The sequence below is a fragment of the Serinus canaria genome, chromosome 2 (assembly GCF_022539315.1).
Source record: "Serinus canaria isolate serCan28SL12 chromosome 2, serCan2020, whole genome shotgun sequence".
Taxonomy (NCBI): Eukaryota; Metazoa; Chordata; class Aves; order Passeriformes; family Fringillidae; genus Serinus; species Serinus canaria.
This window is the reverse complement of record NC_066315.1, coordinates 118,779,623-118,802,781: the sequence shown is the minus strand read 5'-3', so window position 1 is coordinate 118,802,781 and position 23,159 is coordinate 118,779,623. Positions and strand designations below refer to the sequence as shown.

General features: G+C 39.3%; 1 protein-coding gene across 4 annotated transcripts in view; it reads left to right on the top strand.

The window, feature by feature from the left end:
• Positions 1-23,159, top strand: part of NCOA2 (nuclear receptor coactivator 2) — a 187,810-nt gene that overhangs the window by 58,612 nt on the left and 106,039 nt on the right. For 3 of the 4 annotated variants that reach the window (XM_030237618.2, XM_030237614.2, XM_018910971.3), the window contains one exon: positions 10,456-10,699. The gene's annotated coding sequence lies outside the window, so the exon portion shown is untranslated. Of the gene's footprint in view, positions 1-2,782; positions 2,952-10,455; positions 10,700-23,159 lie in introns of those variants that run through there. The other variant, XM_030237632.2, reaches the window with a different exon arrangement.

Sequence of the window (23,159 nt, the reverse complement as noted above, 5' to 3'; positions counted from 1 at the left end):
TTGTATTCATGAATGCTGCGTTTGTTTACTTCTAAAATTTTCACTCCTTACCCTAAAACCATCAGCAGATTATGGCAGAAGATTGAATTGTGGCAGACCTGTGTGTGAGGAGCACAGATTCCCTTCCCCATATGAGAAATGGTGCTGTGTAACATTCCCTGTGCTCTTGTGAAAATGAAACTGAAGTTCAGAGTCTCTGTGCTCCTGTGATCTGCAGGCTGCATACTGAAGAGAGGGCTATTAAAGGAGGCTGTTTATGTGGTGGTGATAAAAATCCCACGTATTTTCCGGTGACCTAAAGACCCTGCAGATTTTATTAAACTTTGAAGAAAATCATGTGCATGTGTGCATCTTTATCTGTCTTGATAAATACATGTAGCTTGCATGGAAAGGTATTGTTAGGACTACTAATGTTTACATATGTGTCAGATGCAAGATTACAAAGTGAATATGGAATGAGGACACTAGACTTCTAGCATATGTGAAGCATATTGCATGTTTCACAAGAATTCCTTGGTTTAATGGTAAAATGATTATTTACAGTACTTAATAATGTGGGAAACGTTTGTGAGTTCGCTTGTAGTTCTTTTTACCTTAAAGAATGCAATAGGTAAAAAAATATATTGCCAAAACAATGGGATGATTCAAGCAAATGCTGTCAGTATGGACAGATACAGAGGAATCTTAGCATAGCCAAGAATATTTCGCTTGAATAAAATGATTAATTAGTTATTTCAGTTTTACAGACTGAGGTTATAAAGTGTTATGAGTGCTGTTATTCATAAACTTATGCTGTAAAAAATGTAAGAATGTGATACTGGATGTGTTTACTGAAAATTGAAATTTAATTTTTTTCCCTGGATGTAATATAGTGTGCACCTGATTTGATGCGAGAGGTAGTTTTTACAGGGCAGCACGTTTTATTCAGTTTATCAAAGGCATCTAGCTATTCTTGTAGTTAAAAGCCAGTCAGTCATTCCACCCTCCTAGTTTTCTTCTATCTTGAAAGCCCCATCCTCTTAAAAAAAAGTTTGTTTTACTATCTCAGTTTGCCATCAGACCTTTCAGCTTAAGGCCTTGCCCTGTCAGTCCCCATGACAAATTCTGGATACTCTGCAATCACTAGTGAGGTGATGAAAATGTCACTTAAGCATAGGTGCATGGAGTGGGGCATGGAGCAATGAGCTATTAAAATTTACATCTTTATACAGCTTGCTTATCCACCATTATAAGGGACCTCATTTTATATCTTTATGCAAAGCTCATATGGAAAAAAAAAATCTAAAACTAATTTAATTTGGCACTGCCACTAGGGTGTATTTTTTTCCTTTCTCTGTTGAACTGTCAGTTGAGGTTTTGCTTCGTTTTATAAAGGGTTGCACTAACGCTTGCTGGAAGACACGAAAGTTTCATCTTTTGTGAAGCTGATACTGAGAACAGGTCATAAAGAATTATGGAATCTACACATGGCTGAATGGATCTGGGCTTTTACAAAGCAGGTTTGACACCCAGCCAGTTTTGGTCTCTGCAGACCTAATAAATGAAAGAGATTTTTCCACTGCCCTGTCACACAAAACAAAAACGCAGCTTATTGAATTGGCTGTTCACTGCCAGTTTAGGAAAAAAAATTGTCATTTTCTTGCCCTGTATAATAAAAGCAGTACTAATTAGTACAAAGCACCTAACCAATCTTACATGCTTTTCATCTAGTTTTTGAAGCTTTTAAAAATTCTTTTTTATACCTATGATTGTGGAAAGAACTTCTGAGGATTTCAAATGTTGTTAAACTTCAGCAATCAAATTGCATATTTTCAGCTACCTCTTAAGCAGACAGGAGTCGTTACAAGAGTCTCTTTCAGAGTTGCACTGTTGGTTTGCAAACTCCTCCTGACATCTCTAAAGGCAAAACACTCCTTCTTTTAAAGTTCAAAATAAACCTCTAATTGGTTTATAGAGCCTTGGACTCAAGTTGATGGCACTTCTGTTTGTCTGGGATGCAGAAGGAAGACATGAGGGGAAGAGGGAGCCCCTTGCATCTGGTTAGCAGGCCCAGCTCTGTAATTGCCTGGAGATGAAAGAACCATTTGATGGTGGCCGTTAACACCTTCCAGTGTAATATTCCAAACTGCCTCTGCCCATCCTCCTAGTGCAGCTCACAGAGCTGGCACTCTGATAGACCTGTGCCATGCCCAGGAGGAGGAGAGGTGGCAATGAGGATTTGAGGGGTGTGGGAAGTGAGGTGAAAGAGGAACTAGCAGAAATATGAGGCAGGAAGCCCTAGTGTTACCGAAGGATGGTTTACAAAACCTTTTGCAGTCTGTTGATAGAAATGGGAGTCTGTTCTGCTGTCATGCAAGAGGAGATAGAGAGTTAGGCATGCCAGCTGGCCACTTTCTAAAGAAAAAAAAAATCACTTGCATCTAAAGGTGGTTGGTTTGCATGCTCAACTGCCCTGTGCATGTGCAGGGGTATCAGCCACCAGTGTTATGCAAGAGCTGGGAGTCTGCAGGGCCATGGGCAGGCGTGTGCACCAGTGTTTCCACATGTGCCCTGCTGGAGTGGCTACTCAGAAAACTGGAAAATGCAGTTGTCTCGTTTGCAGTCATTAAGGTAGCAGTAAAACTGGCCTGCCTGGTTAGAAACCAGTCAGGTAGCAGCCACGTTAATGGCCCTTAGCTTCCCCAAAAGGGGCTGAAGGGAGGAGTCGTGCTCATGTGACTCAAGGAGTGGATAAGGTGGGTCAATAGGCTGTGAAATAGAGGAGGACAGAAACGTGCCATGGGGGTGTTCTGGATGCTCTGAATAGGTGCAGTGAGCGTGACCGATCATTAGAGCCAAGGGTGAAGCTCTCTTTACCTCCTTTAATTTATGTGTAGTCAGAATTTCTTTGCACCCTACCTTGCATGAGAACATTGCTTGGTGAAAGCTGGGGACTGCAGTTGCACTGAGCTGTAGGTATAGCAGCTTTTTCACTTGATCCCACTTGCACTTAATGAACACTTGAAGCAATTAAAATATTCTCTCTCTTTTGAGAGATGCAACTTAACTCCATTTGTGTTCAGGAGAAACAAAAGCAGTTTCTTTATTTCTGGGGATATCTGCAGAAAAATCCTGGAACGAGAGATGAGTCACCAAATTTAGTCATAACGTTGGAACTGGTTTGATTTTTAGAAGAATTGAGAAGCACTTTTGGGACTGCTTTTTTTAGAAATTAGAAATTAAATATATATGTTGTGTATGTTTTATATTTTTATAGATAATGTTCAATTTTGTTTTATATTTTTATATAATGTTCAACTTAATTTTTTCTATATATAATGTAATCTATATAAATGTATATGCATGGTATTTTTCTGAGTAAATTGAGTAGATTTCTCTCATTTGAAATGTGTTTTTAAATGCTGTATGTTCTTTTGTGACTTGGGAATGCGTAGGATTAATATATAATAATTCTCTGTTTCTGTGTTGTAACTGTCACTAGAGGTAAGTATAAAAGCCATTTCACATTAAAACCCAATTGTGATAGAGAAGCTGTCTCCATGGGTTTCATAGTGACTTGGTGGTGACTTGGCTTAAAGGGGGGAAAAAATCCCATGCTTGGCAAGAAATGAAAAAAAAAATAAATCAGGCAGCACAATTTGAACCAATATACTGAAGTTAGTGTTGATTTTTCTTCCCTCTTTGCTGAAAAACTTAAAAAAAAACTTCTGTAACTGCTGCACTGTGGAGTTTGAAGTGTGTCCACCACACTGGCTGAAGGTGAAAAAGTGCCACTGAAACCATGAGTGGGGCAGATTGATGTACTGGGGGCTTTCTTCAGTTCTTGTACAGGGACCTGGGACAGGCAAGCTTTGTTGCTAAATGCTTCCCTAAGTTTTTGAGGATGTTTTCCCCTTACTAAATTTTCTTACTGGCTACTGCTATCACTTTGTGAAATTTAGGCATTTATAATGCTGGTGTATGAAGTAGTTTTGCTAGATTAGTTATAGAGCAGTTATTGAGGCTGTCAACCGTGCATTACAGCTTGGAAACTGCTGTTTGGAGTATTCAGAGATTCTTCAACCTGAGTTGGAAAGAGACAGGAGCTGGCAATAGTCCTCAGATTTCAGAGGGCTGGTCTAGCTTAATCAAATGTACTTACCTGGCAGTGAACTGCCTGATTCCTGTCTTTGGGCTAGCAAGAGTTAATCTGTCTGTGCAAAGGGGAGAACCATCAACAAGTGACTGAGGCAGTTTGGCATGGCAGGATAAATTGAGCAGCATAGGATGAATGCAGAGAACTTTTTAGTAGTGAACTGTTAGGTTGGCTCAGTACTCTGGTGTGACAGCAGACTTTGAGCATTTCTTTCCAGAGTAATGTGATGGTGTTTAGGGTGGTTTCCATGAGAGGAATGATTTGTGGGTTCCAAAGATATACCAAAAATGAGATTATTAAGTTTTACAAATGTAGTCCAGACAGTAGAGGAGATGTCAGTGTATTAAATCAGAGCTGTCAAGCACTGAGGCACCACACTCACATTTCCTCACACATTATCTGTTAGAAAATATTCTCTGCTCCTTCTCATCATGGATTGGAGGCTCAAAACCTACAGTTTCTGGAGCTAAGCACACTGCTGGCATAGCAAGGTATTGTAAAAAATGGCATTTTATTCTAAGAATTTAGCAAATTAGGCATAAACAGTATAATAGAGGTTAATAGAGTTTAGTGTTCATTATTTTGGTAAGGAACCTTTGCGTAACATGCATTTTTATGTGTTTAGAAGCAATAATATTTCTCAGTTCTCGTATTTTTTATTCTCTGCTCTGTGGATAACTTTCATGTGTCTCTGGAAAATGGATGAATTATATCATGTAGTTTTGAATTTCTGAAAATTGTCTTGGTGAAGACTAAAGCAGAGTTTTATAATAGTCATAAAGCCCTGTAGCAGAAATGGGGGTTTGCTCACAAAAGTAAAGGGTCACAGTGTCTTTCTGCTGCAAGCCTCAGTAATAAGAGGGAGATAACTTTAAAAGGTTTGCTTTGGTACAGTACCAAAGCCAAATGTGTGCCAGGAGTCATCTTCACTTTGTGATACATCCTAGGAGCCACCTCAGTGGCCAGAGAATACTACAGGTGTATATGCATTTATTCTGAGGACTTTTTGTTAACATTCTATGCAAGACATCCTTGTATCTGTGTTAGTACTTAGTTTTGCTTTTATAGCTCTGATTTACTTTAAGTTAAATCATACCTAAGTATGTGACTTCCAGTATTCACAAATCTGAGACTCAGGTGCATTGTTTTGAAAAGAGCAGCCTATAAGTAGATTGATTTTAGTAGACAGCATATGGGTTACATACTGCTATATACCTCTTTACTGTTTGCTCTGTAGCTATTTTGGCACTGTTGTTCATAGACTAAGGAAAACAAATTCTCTTGTAGAGTACATGAAGTGAGGTGAGCTTAAATGTTGGTCTCAAAGAAGTGCTCATGACATAACCAAGGTTTTGTCAGTCAGAACAGTGCTTGAGGTGCTGGAAATTGCTGCAGATCCCAAGAAAAAGTCTGTGGGGGACATGAGCTGATGTCCACAAAGCTGTGACACGTTGACTTCTTTGCATCTGGTGTTTCCCTCAATACTTGCTAAAGAATGGAAAGGTCATTTGATCTGAAGAATATTTGACTAAAACTGAATTAACTAGGGTTAACAGTGGAGGGTTGGTGTTGTGGGTACTCATGGTGCTTGACTTGGTTTCTGAGTGTGCTAATTCAAAACCCAGTGGGCAAATTAAAGCCACTCAAGCTGCCCCTCTTCCCCCCGCTCCCTTCTGGTAGTGGAGGAAACACTAGGAGAGATTATAAAATGGAATCATAGTTTACTGGAAAATTGCAATAACTGCAGCAATGTTAATAAAAGAATGTAATAAAGTGAGTGTTTTACTCTCAAAAGAGGATTTACCACTGGCAAACCAAAACACTTCCTGAAGGCAGAACCCAGTGTGGTTTCCCAGCCAGAGGCAGAATGGCAGCTGTCCCCATGCTGAGCCATTTGGTGCATGGGAAAACAAAGGCAGCATGGCAGGGATGCTCCTGGCCTTCCCTCCCAGCTGGAAAACAGTGGTAAAACAGACTGAGCCTGGTGGGATGTGACAGGGCCTTGAAACAGCTTAGGGGACCCTTCCTCTTGGCCTGGCTGTGGGATTGGGACTGGGATGCTCGGTGGTTCTGGCCGCATCTCGGGCTCCAGCCGCTGCTGCTGTGGCTGCCATGGATGTGGCTTGGGCTCCTTGTGGCTTCAGTGGGTTCCATGTGGCTCCAAGGGCTCCATTTTCTTTTTTCTGGGGCTCTCTGGTGCTGTCTTTCAGCACCAAAGCAGAAATGCTGCGGTTCAGAGGAATGGGGAAGGGACTGCCGGTGGCAGAGAGGGACAAGGCCAACCAAGCTGGCCCTGGGAGCTGCACACGCCCTGCCTGGGTTCTGCTTTCAGCCTCAGCTTCCTCCTGCTGGAACCATGTCCCTGCCATGACGTGGGTGGTATGAAATCAAACAGTGCTAGAAACTCCATCCCTTTTTCCTCTAACCAGGGCACCAAGGCAAGGGCTTTGTTTCGTATGACAGTGAGACACAAAACTCAGGGATGTGGTGCCACAGCAGTTGGAAGCTGTAGGTGCTGTTGTCAGTATTGGTAACTAACTTTTTTTTTTAAAATAATATGCCCTAAGTCAGTAAAATCAATAGAATACAGGTAGAAGTTCATTATTCCATTTTAATCTACTTTTCAGTGTGAAGGCAAGCTGTGAGCAGCTGTGTGAGGTGTATTGTGGAGCAGTAACCCTAATGTTGGGAGTCTGTTAATTTGCAGAAGAACCATAATGTTTTATACTGAACTCATTGTGTCATGTTATCTGAACAGATTGAAATGAAAGAATAAACTGCACTCTACATGTTGATCAATGCTTTAAGTAGTTTTTTTGTTGGTGCTAGTATTTAGGATTTTATAGTTATGTAGGATTATAGACTTCTTTGAGAAACTTTTTGAGATTAAAAAGGAATCATGATTTGGGAATTTTTTTATGATTGAAAGTTCTAGTATTGTAGGAAATTATTTTCCTTATGATGATTTAAAGAACAGCTTCCCTAACAAAATTTATAACAGAATTTGTTTTATTCATATAGAGAGGAATCCCTCACGAAATGATGCCAGTGTTGTTGATCATAGCAAGCACACTGTTTGCATTGTAGTGTGGCTTTGTGATAATTGTATTAGCAATAAAAAGCTGTTGAAGGCTTTCAGGGAATAATTTGCATTTTAAAAATGCTAGAAACTACTTAAAAAAAATAGAATAAATAGAAACAATGAATTTATAGGCTTGGATGGGTCTTTGCTGTTAGGGAAGATATTTGATACACTTCAGCCAGCTGTCTTAAGTCCTTGTAGGAATCCACTGTTCTAAAGAAGCTTAGTCCTCAGATGTTTAGTTCACTGCACTGAGCCTCACCTTTTCTTGACATATATAACCAAGTGTTTATACATTCACAAATCTTACATAAATATGTGCAATCCTAGAGCCTTTTCAAGCATATCCATTATCAGTGTTTTATGATTTGTTTTACATTAAAGCTTTCCTACTTGAAGTAGTGTTTTAGTCCATAAATATTGATTTTGATGACAAAATAATTAGGTTAGTTTATGTTAAACAAACACATAGGTTTTTTGGAGGTCTGCTGGATTTCAGAAGAGTTTTTAGGAACACAGTTTAGTGGTCTGTAGGAACAAAATCCATTGCAGTTGCTTACAGCTGAGAGACAACTAGCAGTGACTGATACTTCTAATCACTGGGCAATGCTGTATGAATTCAGATACTTTCCTTTTTCTTCGCTGAAAAAAGTCCTTTGCTGACAGCAAATGTGTTATACTCTGCCAAATGAAATAGTGCATGAAATTCTGCTCTTGTTTTTTAAGCAAGAAGTGTTGTGTAGTTTCCATGATTGTACATTTGAAGTACTGAAGTTTCATTCAACCTGATTATATTTTTCATCTGAACTGTAACTAGTGATCAGATAATTATTCTGGCTTTAAAAAAAAGGACATATAGCACATATGGATGCTTGATAGCCAGTTTCATTGCTAAATTGAATTCAAAATATGATAAAATTATTTATTAGTAATTTTGGAAAATAGTAGTGTGCTTTTAATGCTCATTTTGTTTTACATATTGAGGTTAAAGCTTCTCAGTTTATTTCCATAAGAATTAACATAATTGTTGCATGTGGGTCCCATACTTCTTTTGCCATAGTTGTTAAGAATTAGGTGCATCAAATGTCTCTAGAGTAAATATGATCTTGCAGGAATGACTAATCATGCCTTAGAAATAATTATTTCTTATTGAAAAGTAAATGTCATATTGCATTTAATACATATCATAATTAGCATCTGTCTGTGAGCATGTGAATGTTTTTCTTTTCCTGGTCTCCTCTTCTGGACCTTATTTGTACAGAATATGTACAAGAGCCATCAGAAAATTGTTGCCCTCTTTGCTTTTATGAGCTTGATATAAAAACCTGTAAGATGGACTGTGCTCTAAAAGAATGTTATCTGTTTTGAGAGGTTTTCCTTTTTATTTATATATGTATTCTTTTCTTGGTATATTGACAGCATGCTGCATTTGTTTTTTATGCTGAGATAAATAAGTAAATAGCAAAATAGAGAAAAGGAAAGAAGAAGTTTCCCTGTATTTCATTTAAGAATTCTATTTTCACTCCAGGCAGGGGCAGGTGATCACAAGTAATAGTGCTGTGTGAAGTTATCCTTTCCTTTTGTAACTTATACAGGGCTGCTCCTGATTTACTGCAAATATAAAGTAAAATGGTTTTGCTTAAATTATCTCCATTTAATAATGGAGATAATTCATCAGGAATGAAGCCAACCCATTTTACTTCAGGTCTTCCTGGCCTAGAAGTACTTTTTGAGCAGCTGTGGCTTTTCAGGCAGTCAATGAAAAGATGAAAACATCTGAAGAAATGCCGGCTGCACTCTGTGCTGTCCAGTGATGCTGTTTGCTCTGTTGCTATAGGCATGCCACAAAACTGGTGCTGAAGGCAAAGGCAGCTTGCATGGCATGGGGTTCACCCCAGAGCTGTCCACCCACAGCTGCTGCTACTGCTCAGCTTGACCACTCAGGTGGTAAGATTCGCACAGTTCTTGTTGGAGTGAGCTGAATGAGTTAAGCTGAAAAGAGAGTGCTGGAAGTTGCAGTAAGGAAGGCTGCCTGGTACTTCCCAGTATAGGATGTTCCTTAGAGTTTTTTATAACTTTACAAAATGCTAGCCTTTGGGGCTAGGCAGTTGCTGCCAGCTTAATTTTTTTTTTGCTGCCAAAATAATTTCGCTCTCTGTGAGCATGTGTGGAAAAAGTTGTTTCTCATTGTAGATCTTTAAAAAACCCACAAACAAACAAAACAAAAAAACCTAGTCTTTTTTTGGAAGGGCTCCATGTCCCTCCCTTTGAAACAGAAACCAGGAGTTGGAGTGTGGGAAGCACTGGTGAAGGGCACTGGGGAAGAAGAGCCGATTGCGAGTCACAGCTTCGCCTTTGTCAGCACTGCAAAATTCTCAGATCAAAACAAGCTTTAACTTTTTAAAGAATGACAGATCTCACATGGTGTCTTGGGCATGTGAAAACTGTGTGGCCTGAAAGAGGAGAGGGAAGCTGGGTTTGTACCCTTGTTCCTGAGAGCCAGAAGCTAACCCATGGGACACTGACAGGCGTGGGACCCTGGTGTGGTCCAGGCCCTGAAATGCCATAGACTGTGAACAGGGGAGGCAGATGTGGTGGGGGAGTGAGAGTTAATACTGGGGGAATGAAGGAAGAAGGGGAGGTCAAGGGGAGAGTGTGGCACTGCTAGCCAAGCCTGGGAGTGACTGAACTGGGAGAGATGAAAGTCCTTGGGGAGCAGGGTAAGGAGAGACTTGGCAGGCGTGTTGAGGGTAGGAATGAAGAAGGACCAGGTCTTGAATCAGCATGGACCAGAGGATATGGCTTGAGGAAAACAGGCAGAGAAGTTTGTTCTGGAAGGTCCAGAGATCTTGAATATTAAGTAAACACTCTTTGATTTCAGTAGATGCTCTTTGAGGATGTTTTCAGTCACCACCTATGGCTAATTTCCATGCAGAGAATAATTTCACATTTGCAACCAATTTGATACTACTTTCCCACAAAAGCTGCATGGTACATCTGAAATTTTCAAACCAGCTGCTGTTTTTTTTGTATACACCTGTGTGTCAGTGTCTGATGTCTCTGTTTCTCATTTCTGGAAGTGGTGAATGCAAACATTTTTCCAGTGTGGCAATGTCTAAGTCAAGGATTGTCAAAACTGAGCTTTGCAAATCTCTTTTGTTTGGCCCCTTGTGAGGAAGCCCCTCAATTTAATGGTATTAAGTCACATGCTAATGTGCAGTGGTTTTTTTTTCTGCAGGACTCCAGCTCTGTTCCGTGCACAGGATGGACTTGCTCTGGGAATGAATCTGGTTGATGCATTGGAGAAGGCTGTTCTCTGGAGTACCCCGCCTCACTTCCAGCAGAAGTCAGGACCGGCGTGGTGGACGAGGCAGGGGATTGCAGAAGGCAGGAGCCGTTCTGGTGCTCTGTGCAGCTGCATGCTGCCCTGGCGAGTGGGACTCCCTTCCTGGCTGTGCTGCAGACTTCCTAGGTGATGCTAGGTAAGCTGCTCAATCCTAGTTTTTCTTATGTCTTTGCTCACTGTGTCTTGCTTTCTTGTGGATGACTTGAGATCTTCGATCTTGCTCGGAAAAGTACTGACCACTGGTGGCTGGGGGTGAGGCAGTGGGGGCTGAGGTTTGGAGGTGCTATATAAAGCACAATGTAATGCCAAGTGCTGTGAAAAAAGTAGTTCTGAGCTATGCCAAACTGGAGACAAAGTTGTCTTCAGAGCTGGAGAATCATTTTGACCTTAAAGCTGTCACTGCTTTAGTTTGGAAGCTAGGAATAACACAGTTATTGTAGGTTAGGAGTAACAGAGTAAGGGTAGGACTAACCATCATGTTGATGGAGCACTCAGCTCACCATTGAATTCACAAAGAAATCACTTGTTCTGTCTTCCAAAAAAAAAGTTTGAGTAGCATGCAGTAAATCAGGTATAGGACCATACTCCAAATGCCAAGAGTTAAACAGATTATTGTTTTGAGTAGTGGTAATTTTGTACGTTTTTGAGCAGCGCAGAGGTGCTGTGGAAATGGAATGACATAACTGCGACGTGTACCATGCCACAAAAGCAAACAAAGGCAAAGTTTAGGTTTTCTGAGACTTAGGTTCTGATATTTCCTCCAATGAGTGCTTGCATCCAGATTAATTTTAGTGTAGACATTCATATTGTGCAAGGTGATTTGGGGTGCAGGAAGCCCAGCATTTTTTGATGCTGTCAACTCAGATAATAATGTCCATAAAATTAAAATGACATGTAAATTCATCATTCATTGCAGGCACATGACTCTTGTGCCTGGTTATTGTATCAGATACTAAGTAGTGCTTGTAATGCCCACTATCAAAATGGCTTGGAGTCAGAATTTCATCTGCATTTCCTCAGGCATGGAGTTTATATTTTCCCAGTGTGATGTCCATAGCTAGCTACAATGCTGTTGTAATCAGTAGATAACAGAGAATTTTTTGGCCAAGGCATGGTTAAGCTAAATATTGTTTCAACTTAGCTAACCTGAATGCAAAAAAAAACATTAAATCAGGTTTTATGAATTAACCAAGAGTGTGTTTTCAATGCCTAGAAACACAATGAGTGTGTTTGCCAGATAAGCTATTTCTCTCTATTGCAGGGAAGAGAGAGAGTTGAAAACTATGAAGGTTTTATAATGGCTGAATATTCTATTAAATACACAGAGTAAGAATGTATGTTCCCCTTCCAGCCTTCTCACAGGGGATCTACTACATACAGCTCTGTGAAAGGCTGCACTAATGCCTTAGGTGTTGAGCAATATTTCTAAGTGCTGCTTTCTAAGAAAACATGAGGTATTTTTGTTTGACTACTGCTGTGCAGTGTGCAAGTCTTTCTTTAAATCTTTGAAAATAAACAGAAAAAAGGCAGTGGGGGTGGCAGGGAAACAATCTGTATTTTATGAGCAGAAGTTAAAAATGAAATTATTTGCTTTATCTAGAATATGGAGAGTTATGTTGCAATTAGACTGATGCAATAGCACCCATTACGAAAGGATCTCACCACTGGCAGAGCCCGCTGGAGGAAAGCACGGGACTGGAACAGCAGGGGTGTTGTGGGCCTGCAGGGCAGTGCACTGGCACAGCTCCACCAGGGAGATTATCAGCTCATGTGGGACAGGAACGCCAAGGAAAATACAAACTGCCATTCCTGCATGTCCCATAAAACAGGGGGTGGGGGGGAGAGAAGGAGGGTGACTTGTTTTTATCAATGTGCCTACTTTATTTCAGTGTCACATCTAATCCGGTGTGGAAAATATTTTCTGTTATGTCAGAGAAAGAAGGAATGGAAATGGCAGCTAATTGTGAGCTAATATACTTCAAATGCTGCTAATAAGAGTGGATTTTTACTCAGCTCACTCTGTTTCCACAGCAGAAAAGTAAAATTTTTCTTGAGTCAGCTGAAACATCTGTTGAGCAAATTGGTTCACTTTCATGTCTGTTGCTAATTCTGAAAAGTAGATGCTGTTTTATAAGATCAGTAGAGTCAGGGGATTAGAGCCCATATTCTTTACTTTTTTTACTATTATTAAAGTAGGTCATGTCAAAATTTTTTGTTTTTATGAATACAGTAATACTGTGGTTAATGTTTCTAGTATTTCAAGCTTTACCTTTGGTTTTATGAGTTTTCTTCACTGATTTTAATCAATGTTACTAATAGTCTTTAAAGTTTTGGGCTTCCAGCTTTGTATCAAGTTCTTGGTAGTGAAGCAGTTGAGCAAGTTTAAAAAAAAATCCTCTTCTAGCGCATTTCTATTTCTAATTTCTGTTTCTCTTTCTTTGTTTCTGCATTTTTACGTAGTCTGTTTTACTTATGAAGTTTAAATATTAATAGTTTTAGTTGCTCCTATAGCTGTTTTCTCATTTGGACTGATTCTTTGTAGATTTGCAGATGTGGGAAAAACATTGTAGGTGACAAAGCAGTTTATGGCTTCACATGCTAGATGCCTAAGAATGTCTTAGAGTCAACAAGCTGACATATGAATTATAAGAGAAGAAAAAAGGGAGACATTAAAAATAGTTTTTCCAAGATTTTGTTCCCATGTGTCAGAAATGTTTTACTTTTATCTCATATACATGCATGCATCTTAAAGTTCTCAGGTATATATCTTAACACTATCATCACTGAAAGGAAATCACAAATGTAATGCAGATCAAGTTCAGTTCTGTGTGCTTTACTGTTAAATATTATAAAATCAATGCAAGTTCTTCCTATGTGCTATGTACTACAGCCATAACTGGTTGTAATTCTTTGACATATTTGAAGGGGAAAGCTGGACTTTGAATTTAGACAGTGAATACATGCTTTCTGTGTGCTATGTATATTACATGGAAAATGCAAGAATGGCATTAACCATGCGCATCCAGGGTAGTTGTAAGCTATGATATTTTCAGCTATGTGGTCAGGGTGTCTATTTAGAGTAGCTTAGTGTATGAGGGATATGGATGAAAGTTGATAACACTTTCTAATGTTACTTAAAAAGTAATGGAAATGATCTGTTGATTACATCTGGTTTTTAAGCTGTAATATTTCTTAATTATGTAGTAGTTTGTCTTCTTTAACTTAGAAGATAATGGAGCTATGAACAGGACAGCAGTGTGGGTTATCATTACTTTCGAGGGATTGCTGGGCTGAGGAGGAATGGAGATGCACAGACAAGTTTTCTGAATGTGCATGTGAGTCCTGCCAGTGCAAAAAGCTGCCCCACTGCCAATAAGTTGTTGCAAGCTCCCCATGTGTTGGTTCTGTCCTTGGTGCAGCTCACTGAGGCTGCAGATGATGTTCATGAAATGATGTGAGGGGAAAGTTTTGTGGCTGAAATCCTGTGCCAAGTCTTTTTGAAGTTGTTAGCAGCAGCTGTGCTGTAGCTAAAGAAAGGCTTTCTTTGCCTCCATCATAACATCTGCATGGTCTTTAACAGCAGAATTGTTCCACTATGATGTGTCATTTAGCTAATCTGGGTTGCCTTCATTAAGTCCTTTTTTCTTCTCCTTATTAGAAATGCTCACATTTCTTTGGGAAACAAGTTTTTGAAGATCTGGACTTGAGCGTTTCTGTGTAGAAACAGTAGGCCTCAGTAAAAAAAAAAGATGAGTGGAGACTTTGTAGCTCAGTAAGTCTCTTCAGTCTGGGCAGCTCTAGATGGACATCATGAATTGGATTTTTGTGTGTCCTCTCTTGTTTGGAGGTTAGGCGCTGAACATGTGGCCAGTTTTTGTGGAGATGCCGCAAATGTGACATCATGGCCTTGGTGTGACAGCTTCCAGAAGTGTGGCTTGCACCCTCTGTGCTGAGGTGTTACCCCCTCTCCCTTGTGCCACTGCAGCCACAGCTCTGGGCTGAGCTGGCTCAGGGAGCCAAACCAGAGGACAGCTCGATGCATTTTTGGTTGAGTCACTTGGCTGGCACTTGACCTCTTTGAACTTCCTAACAGCAGAGTTGGACAAATGTGTCTGCTGAAGATGGCCTGGAAGGGAGGGATGGCAGGACCCGCCTCTTGTAATTGTAAATTGCCTTCAAAACCATGTCTTGATTGAGAAGGCAACCACGGGAGGTGTTTTTAAGAAATGCCTGCTTGACTGTATATTGTGTTTACTTTTAAAGTAGAGAGAAATCAATCAATCAGGTGAAATTTTAGCTTTAGTGTTTCTTCAAGTTGAAGGTTTTTGTACAAGGACTTTTAAACTGAATTTTTATTTAGTTTTCTTGCAACGTGAGACTAAGAGTTCTGTAATTGTTCACTCTGTTAGCACTGTGAAGGTGGTGAGATCTTAAAGCCTAAAGGGTGGGATCTAATTGTCTGAAATATGAGGTTGTGGTCTTGGAGAGCAAAACAAAGGTGGTAGAAATGCTGCCCCTTCTCTCTGTTGAGGATTTTGGCTTTCTATGTAAATATCTTGGATTTAGAGGGATACCTGACTTTCAAACAGTATGTTCCAAACTAAATTTGGAGGAATACACTGTAAATTAAATGGGGGTTTGTGTGGCTTTTTTGGTAAGAATTGCCACATTTTATCATCAGGAATTAGTGGACATCCGTTTGCTTTCCGGTTGAACAGTAGGATCAGTCTTCCTTCTGTAATCTTGTAGGAAAATGACCATACTGGAAAAGCAAGAGTGCTGATGTACGTAATTGTACTCATTGCAGAAGTTTGGTTTGTGAGTTCCAGTTCACATAAATCAGCAAAATGAGAGAAAAGGACAGGAAACATGCTCCTGCCTATTAGGGTTTTAAAATAATATTTGCAAAATTATCTTCTAGTCAAATTGTGATTTTCTTCGATTTATGCTAGTAAGGCTGTGGTTACTCCTCATACTACTGTCTGTAAAACTGAACATATACTAGCCACAAGGAACACCACACTGTGCAACATAATAAACTTTTCACTATTGCTGCTATTACAAATTACTTGAAATACTGCATATTGAATGGAAAAGGTTAGGTCTGCTTGCATGTGCAGTTCAGAGTGCAGCCTGCCTGCCAGGGGAGTGTGATGCACCTGCCTCCTCATCTGAGAGTGACCATGACCACATCACCAGGGACTGAGCATGCTCCAGTGGTAGCTGGGCATTTCAGTCTCACACCTGAAAAACATGTGTTTCCTAATGCCTAAAGAGCACAGCTAGGTCCTAGGAATAGATATGCTTGGCGGCAGTAGTCCAAAATATGTATTTGATTTACGCATTTAAAAATAATTAGCAAAATAAGATCATGAAATCAGTAAAACTGAGCACATTTAATACATTCTGGTTCCAGTGACGTTACTGTGAGGTAAGGGCAAGCAGACCACGACTTGTTTCAAAAACAGGAAGCGCCTACATTTATGTAAATTACATCGTTTCATCTGTCATAAATGTGGTTTCAATGCAGTTGCAGGAGTAAAGCCCAAAGTAGTTATAACCAGCTTACTTCCTCTTCCAGTCAAAGTGCAAATAGCCATATAATTAACAATCTGTGGCTCATTTCTGTAGCTGGGTTAAGTATTCTGTTTTGCCTGTTCAGTCACTGTATAAACACAGAGGGAACTTGACTTGGTTAAGAACATTTTGAAACACAAATACCCCCAGTCATAACCAGATCTGCAGATTCACAGAAGAGGGTCTTCAGTTGCCCCTCCAGTTTGGCAGCAGCAATGAGACCTGTGAGTGTGGCTGGATCTCTGCCAGGCTCCTTGGAGAAGAGTGAGTCTTGCCAAGTTGGCGTCTTGCCATGGTAAACTGCATGGGGCAGCAAAACCTGCTGCAGAGCTGGTAGACAGTTTTTCTCTTTAGGGACTTCCCTTCTTACATTCCATTACAAATTGGCTTTATTCAAAGTCTTTTATCATTAATTTTTTGAGGACTGATTGCTCAGCTTTTTTGGACAGCTTTTTTCTGAGTTAATTCAGCCATCCTGCCTTTGACTCTACTCATGCACTTAGTGTGACAGAAAAGCATGAGTACAAAAGGATAAGAAAGACTTCCTCTTCTGTTCCTGTGCACTCTCGAGTTGGTTTAAATATGCTTTAGGCTGCTTGGAGAGCCTTTGAAGAGAGCCCTAACTTTCCATACAGACAAGGCCTGCACACTCTCTGTCTCTGCTGATATAATGCACTTGAGCAGCAAATACCTACTGAATATTCCCCATGTACTCTACTTGGTGGAAAGCACCATTGAGGAGCATTTCCAGGGAAAGTTTGCTCACCCAGGAGATTTTCTGTAGGGAAGCACTGCATAAAATGAAGCTGCAACACTGGCTGCATACAGTGATTGACTGTGCCTTTTCTTCATGTGATAGGTAGCACTGCATTTTGCAAAGCCCTGTGAGAAGCCTTTAGCTCAACAACGATTCCTCTGTCCTAAACATAACATAGAACATTTCCCTTCACTTTCCTAGCTTTCCTCTTCAACTGTCAGATAAATAGTAAAATATCATAAATTCATAGTGACCACCTTTTGTCTTTAGGCCTTAAAAAGACCGTTCATCCTGTTCCAATGTTTTAATTTCTTCAGGAAAAGCTGGCAGACCCATTTTATTGTAACTGGAACAACCAGAAAAGCTACATCAATGACCAGCACCTTGACTCATGTTTGAATGGAGTTTGGAAACGCAGTCTTAGCAGCCCATGCACAGCAAACAAGATATGTACAACAGTGATTGCAAAGGGAACAGAAGTCAGAACAGAGTACTGCTTTGAGCTCCATAGTGTTTTAGCTATGATGGACAGACAAGGGAACACCAAAGAAAGTGTGAACTCCTTTGAGTCTTGTAAAAAGTCCATGGTGGTTACATATATTGAAATGTTTCTTTCATTCTAATTAAAATTCAGAAACTTTCAGGACAGACAGATTTATAACATTTTTTATTGTGTAAAGAATTTCTTTCTGTTCTTATCTTCCAATGTCATTAAGAGAAGAGCATTCAGTTGCTTCTGTGAAGAGTATGGTTGCACAGCTTCTGCTGCTGTGTCTGCTTACTCTGTGTCCGTAGGTAATAATTTATCATAACATCAATATAACATTACCTTTAGTCATTCAGAAAAGCCTTATCTTAGGTGCTTGCCAGAGTTACTCATGTGTTTCTTTGCTTAACGTGACATGGCCATATTTTCCTTCATGGCTTAGTTCCTGCCTGGGCACAGGCGATGAAATGTGCTCACATTGCGCTGTGCTTTATCACCGACTGCAGGGATTGGGCCGAGCTGGGTTGTAAAAGACAGTAGGGCCAGTCAGCTTGTTGCAATGAATGGATTGCTCTTATTCCTGGAGGAGGATCGTCCAAACAGTGGTCTCTGGGCCAAGACCAGCCTACAGGAAATTTCCATCTGCTCTGCTTTTTACCAAAGGAGATGGGAGAGCAGCTTCGCTGCAGCAAATGCTGCCCAGCAACTGGACTGCACTGGAGGCTTGCCACAATCCGCTTTAGAGGGCTGGCTCTGAGGGAGAGGAGGAGCCTCCCTTCTCTTGTGGTCTGGCTTTATTTCCATGATAATATCTTGATAATATTTCTAGGATGGCTACTTGTGGCATGTGCAGGCTGGCCAGGTTGGTGACTACCCCAAGGACTAGGAAGTGAAGTCTGTGAGAATTAGCTGGTGGGAGGTTCTGCAGCCAACCACTGAAACAGAATTGCCAACTCCTTGTAATAGGTGACCTCTTTTAATAGAAAACCACATCCTTTAAAACACTTCATTAAAAATGCCCTTATCAACTCCAAGCTACTCTGCCGTATAAAAAGCATCTTATTTGCATATGAAGTAATTCACATTCAAACTTCTAATTGCCATTTGAGAAGTCAAATAATAATATTTGAGTGGATTTTGATATTATAGTTTTATATTGTCTTTTAGGAGAACTGCAAGATTAATTTGAGACTGTAACTATTAAACCCAAAAAGAATATGGGAAGATGTATATATATGAAACAATAATAATATTAATAAAATTGTGTGTGTATTCTTCATTGTCATTCAGTGGTAGTCTATAAAATTTTTATTATCCTGAGATAATATGCATATCCATTACATGAGAGCACTGAGTACCTTTTTAATCTGTGCATATTATCCAAAGCAAATGCTTCTAACAATTGTCTCCACGCTTGGTTGTGTGTTTTTATCATCGTAAGGTTAAATACTAAGTTAAGATTTAGATTTTTATATGATTTATAATTTTTTTAAACTTTTCTTTTTTTCAGATTCATTGTTTTAAGAATTTTCACACCTAGGAAATCATTAGGCTCTTGTACTAACAAAAATGGTTCAGGTGAAAATGAAGCAAAAATCATGTAGAAATTGGGTGATATCTTTAAGAACTCAATTTACAATGATTCAGTCAGCTGATGGTAGAAGAAACTTGTTACTTTTTTGTATGTGTATTTATAAAAATAATCTGGGTCGCTTAATTCCAATACAGTCAAGTGGAAATACATGTGGTTGTAAGGAGTTACTGTAATTGGCCTGGTCTCTAATTGTATAGCAGAATTGTTGTTCTTAAATAAAACTGAAAGAAAAATATTGTGCATCTGAGATCCCTCATGTCATTGCTCTGTGAACCTACATAAAATCCTGGTACTTGTAAATTCCTCTGAGCCTCATCAGGTTCCTGAAAAGTTTCTGCCTCTGGCATAGATGATCTCTTTGCTGGGGACAGATTGTTTCTCCTTATCAGGAAAGGGGTCCATATGAGTGAACTGATCATATTACCAAGACCAGTGTTAAATTCTCCAAATCGCTCCAGTAATATAAAGAGTAATATAAATTCATGCTCAGTTGCAAACTTTCTAAAATTGCTTTTTGCATTGTAAGAAAATTAGAAAAGTTGCACAAACTTACATAAAACACTAAGTGGTTTTATAGCATTTCTATGCTACTGGATCATCTTGGGGTTTGAGTCAGGTTTCCTGAATTCTCAACTTTACTTATTCGGTATTTTTATCTCCTGATAAGTTGTTGCTTCAGTTGTTTGAGCTCTGCTCTAGATCAGACTGTTGTGCCAAGGTGAAAAATTTCCTTGTGCTGAGACATGTTGTAGATATCTCTGGGTACCTTCAGCCTTCTCCTTTATGTTTTTAAGAGTCAGTTCTGTTGCCTTGTCTTCGTTTCTCCATTTGTACTGAGCTTTTTCCTCTGTTCATTTTGCTGCTGATAAGCTGAGTGGAGTAGGTTTCCTGTAACAGCATCCATCTTGCTTTCCCCTGGGTGAAAGACTGTTCACTTGTTCCTGGTCTGGATCATAGGTGATATCAGTCCTGTTAACAGATGTCTGAAGGCTGTGTGTATATGTGCACACAGTTTGTTTATTTTTTGTATTTATGTATTAATATGCATAATAAACCTCTTGTTGTATAGAATTTTGTGTAATATCTAATAGCTAATGTCCATGCCACCGTGTTTGCCAGTTAGATGAACTGCTTTCATTGCTTTAGAATATTGACTTCTGTTTTATTTGGGGTTTTATTTATTTCTCTAAAAAAAAAAAAGAAACATTTTGAGTAGCTTTTTCTGTTTTCCAAATATCTCATTGACTTAGACTGAGCAGTTTATGGAAGTAATATATGACTTCATGTATAGCATTCTAAGGAGATGTGCTTTGCACATGTAAGGTCTTGATCTTTGCTTTAAGAGCTGCTAAGTCCTATGTATGGTCTTTGCTGTACCAAAGAGGTGGGATGGTAGACTGGTGTTGCCTTAAAATTTACATCTTGAGTTATTTATTTAGGGTAATTTTTTATTCTGTCACTTAGTAAATGATTTGACTTCATAACTATTAGAATTTTGCATGTGAACGTATTTTATTACCAGCTTGGAAATGGCTTAATGCTGTTATTTGATTGATTATTCTCTGGTTTATATTACCTCACTGATCACAGTGGCAAGGGCTGGTCTTATATTCTCTTGTTACATTTATGAAGGGTTTAGCAACTAAAAGTCAAATGTGAAATGGAGCAATGTAACTATTCATGCAAGTGCTGACTTGTGTTTATATTGTTGAAGATTGAACAGACTTCTATAAATGCTAGATTAAAAATAATTTTAAACATCACAATTGTATCACAATTCATAGATTACAGTAAATACATGTCTGTGGAGAAAGTATCTGGTTTTATCTCCTATTAGAAGTTAAATGGGGCCTGTGTGTCTGTTTTTCTTTAAGAACTGTCTAGCAAAATGTGCAAGATAGATTTAAATATTGTGATATTACTTTTAGGTGATCTATTAGTATAGCCAGCTGTTTAGTTGGGTCCTTCTAAGTTAGCTTTCTGTGAAATAGCAAGAAGGTCAAATATTGTCCTTTATTTTTAACCTCTTTTCCTACAGAAACAAGGCTCATGAGGTCATACCATGCACTCGTGTAGATGCACACATATCCCTTTAGTTCTTCTCATTATCTTTTGAACCTATTACTGATTTTGATCACATTTTTTGGCACAGTGGAGAGCTCGAAATTCAGATCCCGCAGGTTTTGTGAAAATAAGTATCTGAGTATAGGTGGAACCACCTAAAGGGACAGGGAAAGGTTGCAGCATGAAGTAATCTTGTTAGTTGTCTGGGAATCCTAGCGATGGGAAAAGAGAGGCTTTAAACAAATGTCCCAGCTGTGGGAAAACCTTCCTTCAAAGCTTTCACCTTTTTAGACGCTAAAGTCAACCAACCAGGAGGTGTAAATCTGTGGGAGATGAGGCTTAATTAATTCTGTTGTTCATGAAACTGCTTGTTCCCTTGATACTTAATAATAGTAATATCAGTAGCATAAATGTTTCCATATTTTTGCATATTTAGTTCTTAAGGTAAATATATAGGGATATTCTTATGGCAGTCCTAATTTTCAGAAACATTTTTCGTTTTTACTATGAGCATTAATTTAAATGTTTACAAAAAGTCTTCTCTCCCTATTAGTACAGATGGAGCAATTCTTTCCCCTTACTTCTAAAATGACAGATACTGTGAATGCTTTCCAGCTCTGTTTTGCATGTGGTTCTGTATTGCAACTAGCCAGAAATGCTGGAGAATTCATGGCTTTGTGATTGTGCTCCAAGGGAGTTAACTGGAAAGAACAAGGTCAGTACAGTACGCTTACTGAATATGGAAATAATAATAATTATAAAGCTAACCAACAAGAACTGTATTCTTAATAAAATGTGTGGGTTTTTTCAGTGTAATCATATGACTATATAATACAAAAATTGCTTTGAGAGTAGGTCAAAGATTATGCATAGCAGAGGCTTCTGTGATTGGTTATGAACAAGCGAAAATAGGGTAAACTTTTGACCCGACAGCAGCAAATGGAACTGTGTAAAGCACCTACAGATGGCAGGATTTAACGTATAGTCGGTCTCTCGCCCTTTCACAGCAATTACGATCATATTACAGCAGGCACCGAGGGGAAGGCGCTCTGCAGCTCTAATACAGGACGTCTTTGAAAGTTTTGAATATGCAGTTGTGTTTTGTTTTTGTAGGGCCATCAATTATCTTAGCAAGAAGAATCCCACTTTTGTTGCTCGTGTTTGACTCGATGAGTTCCTGACCAGCGTGCCGAGTCCATTTGGAACAAAAAAATCATTTGAATGTCTGAATAATTTCGATAATTCAGACTGCAGTAGATTTATTGCTAAGCTTGAAAGACTCGGTGGAAGTATTTATGCTGTTGTGCTGCTGATGCAGGCTTGAAGGGATGAGGAGAATGTGGTTCCAGAGAGAGCTCTAGGAAACAGCACTTCCAGTCAGCTCCTTGGATTCTTCTGTAGATTCAGGCATCTTCCTGGTTGAATTTTAAACCAGTTTAAAGTTTGCAAAATTTAAACTTCAAAACCACCAATCAATAAACCGCTTATTTGACAAGACTGTGGTGTTTAGATTATTCCGTGTCTGTTGGTTTTGTTGTGCCTATGAAATACATGGAAAATTAGAAGAAGTGAAAGTGCTGTGAATTAGAAACCAATGATTGCCCATTTCCTGTAAATTTTGTCAGTTACAAAATCAGAAGCCCAGTTGCCCTTTTGGCACAGACTGATAGTTCTGAAGCTATGTGAGCATATTTTGTGTAATTCACTGCCTGTCGGATGTTTGTGTATCTTATGTATGTACGTGTGCAAACTTCTCCCACAATTGTTTCTCCTATCAGGCTTTGACGTATCGGCATTTGGGAAAAGAGTGAGTTATAGAAGGCACGCTTCCTCCTAGCTGGGATCCAGCCACTATCTCCTTTTCCGTCTCTTTGCGTTGCCTTCTGGCCTGTAATCTGATGCGAGTGCCAGATGTGGGGAGGTGGAGCAGAAGCAATCCAAGCTTCTTAGACCATTTCATGGAGGGGGTTATTTTATTATATTTGTGGTTCACAAAAAATTCTCCTTTGGTTTTTCAGAATGACTTCTATGGAGAGTAGAAATTGCAAACATATGGTTGTAAGCTAAATAAGATACTGGAAAATGCTCTTTGGAGGAAGGGAGAATTTTTAAATACT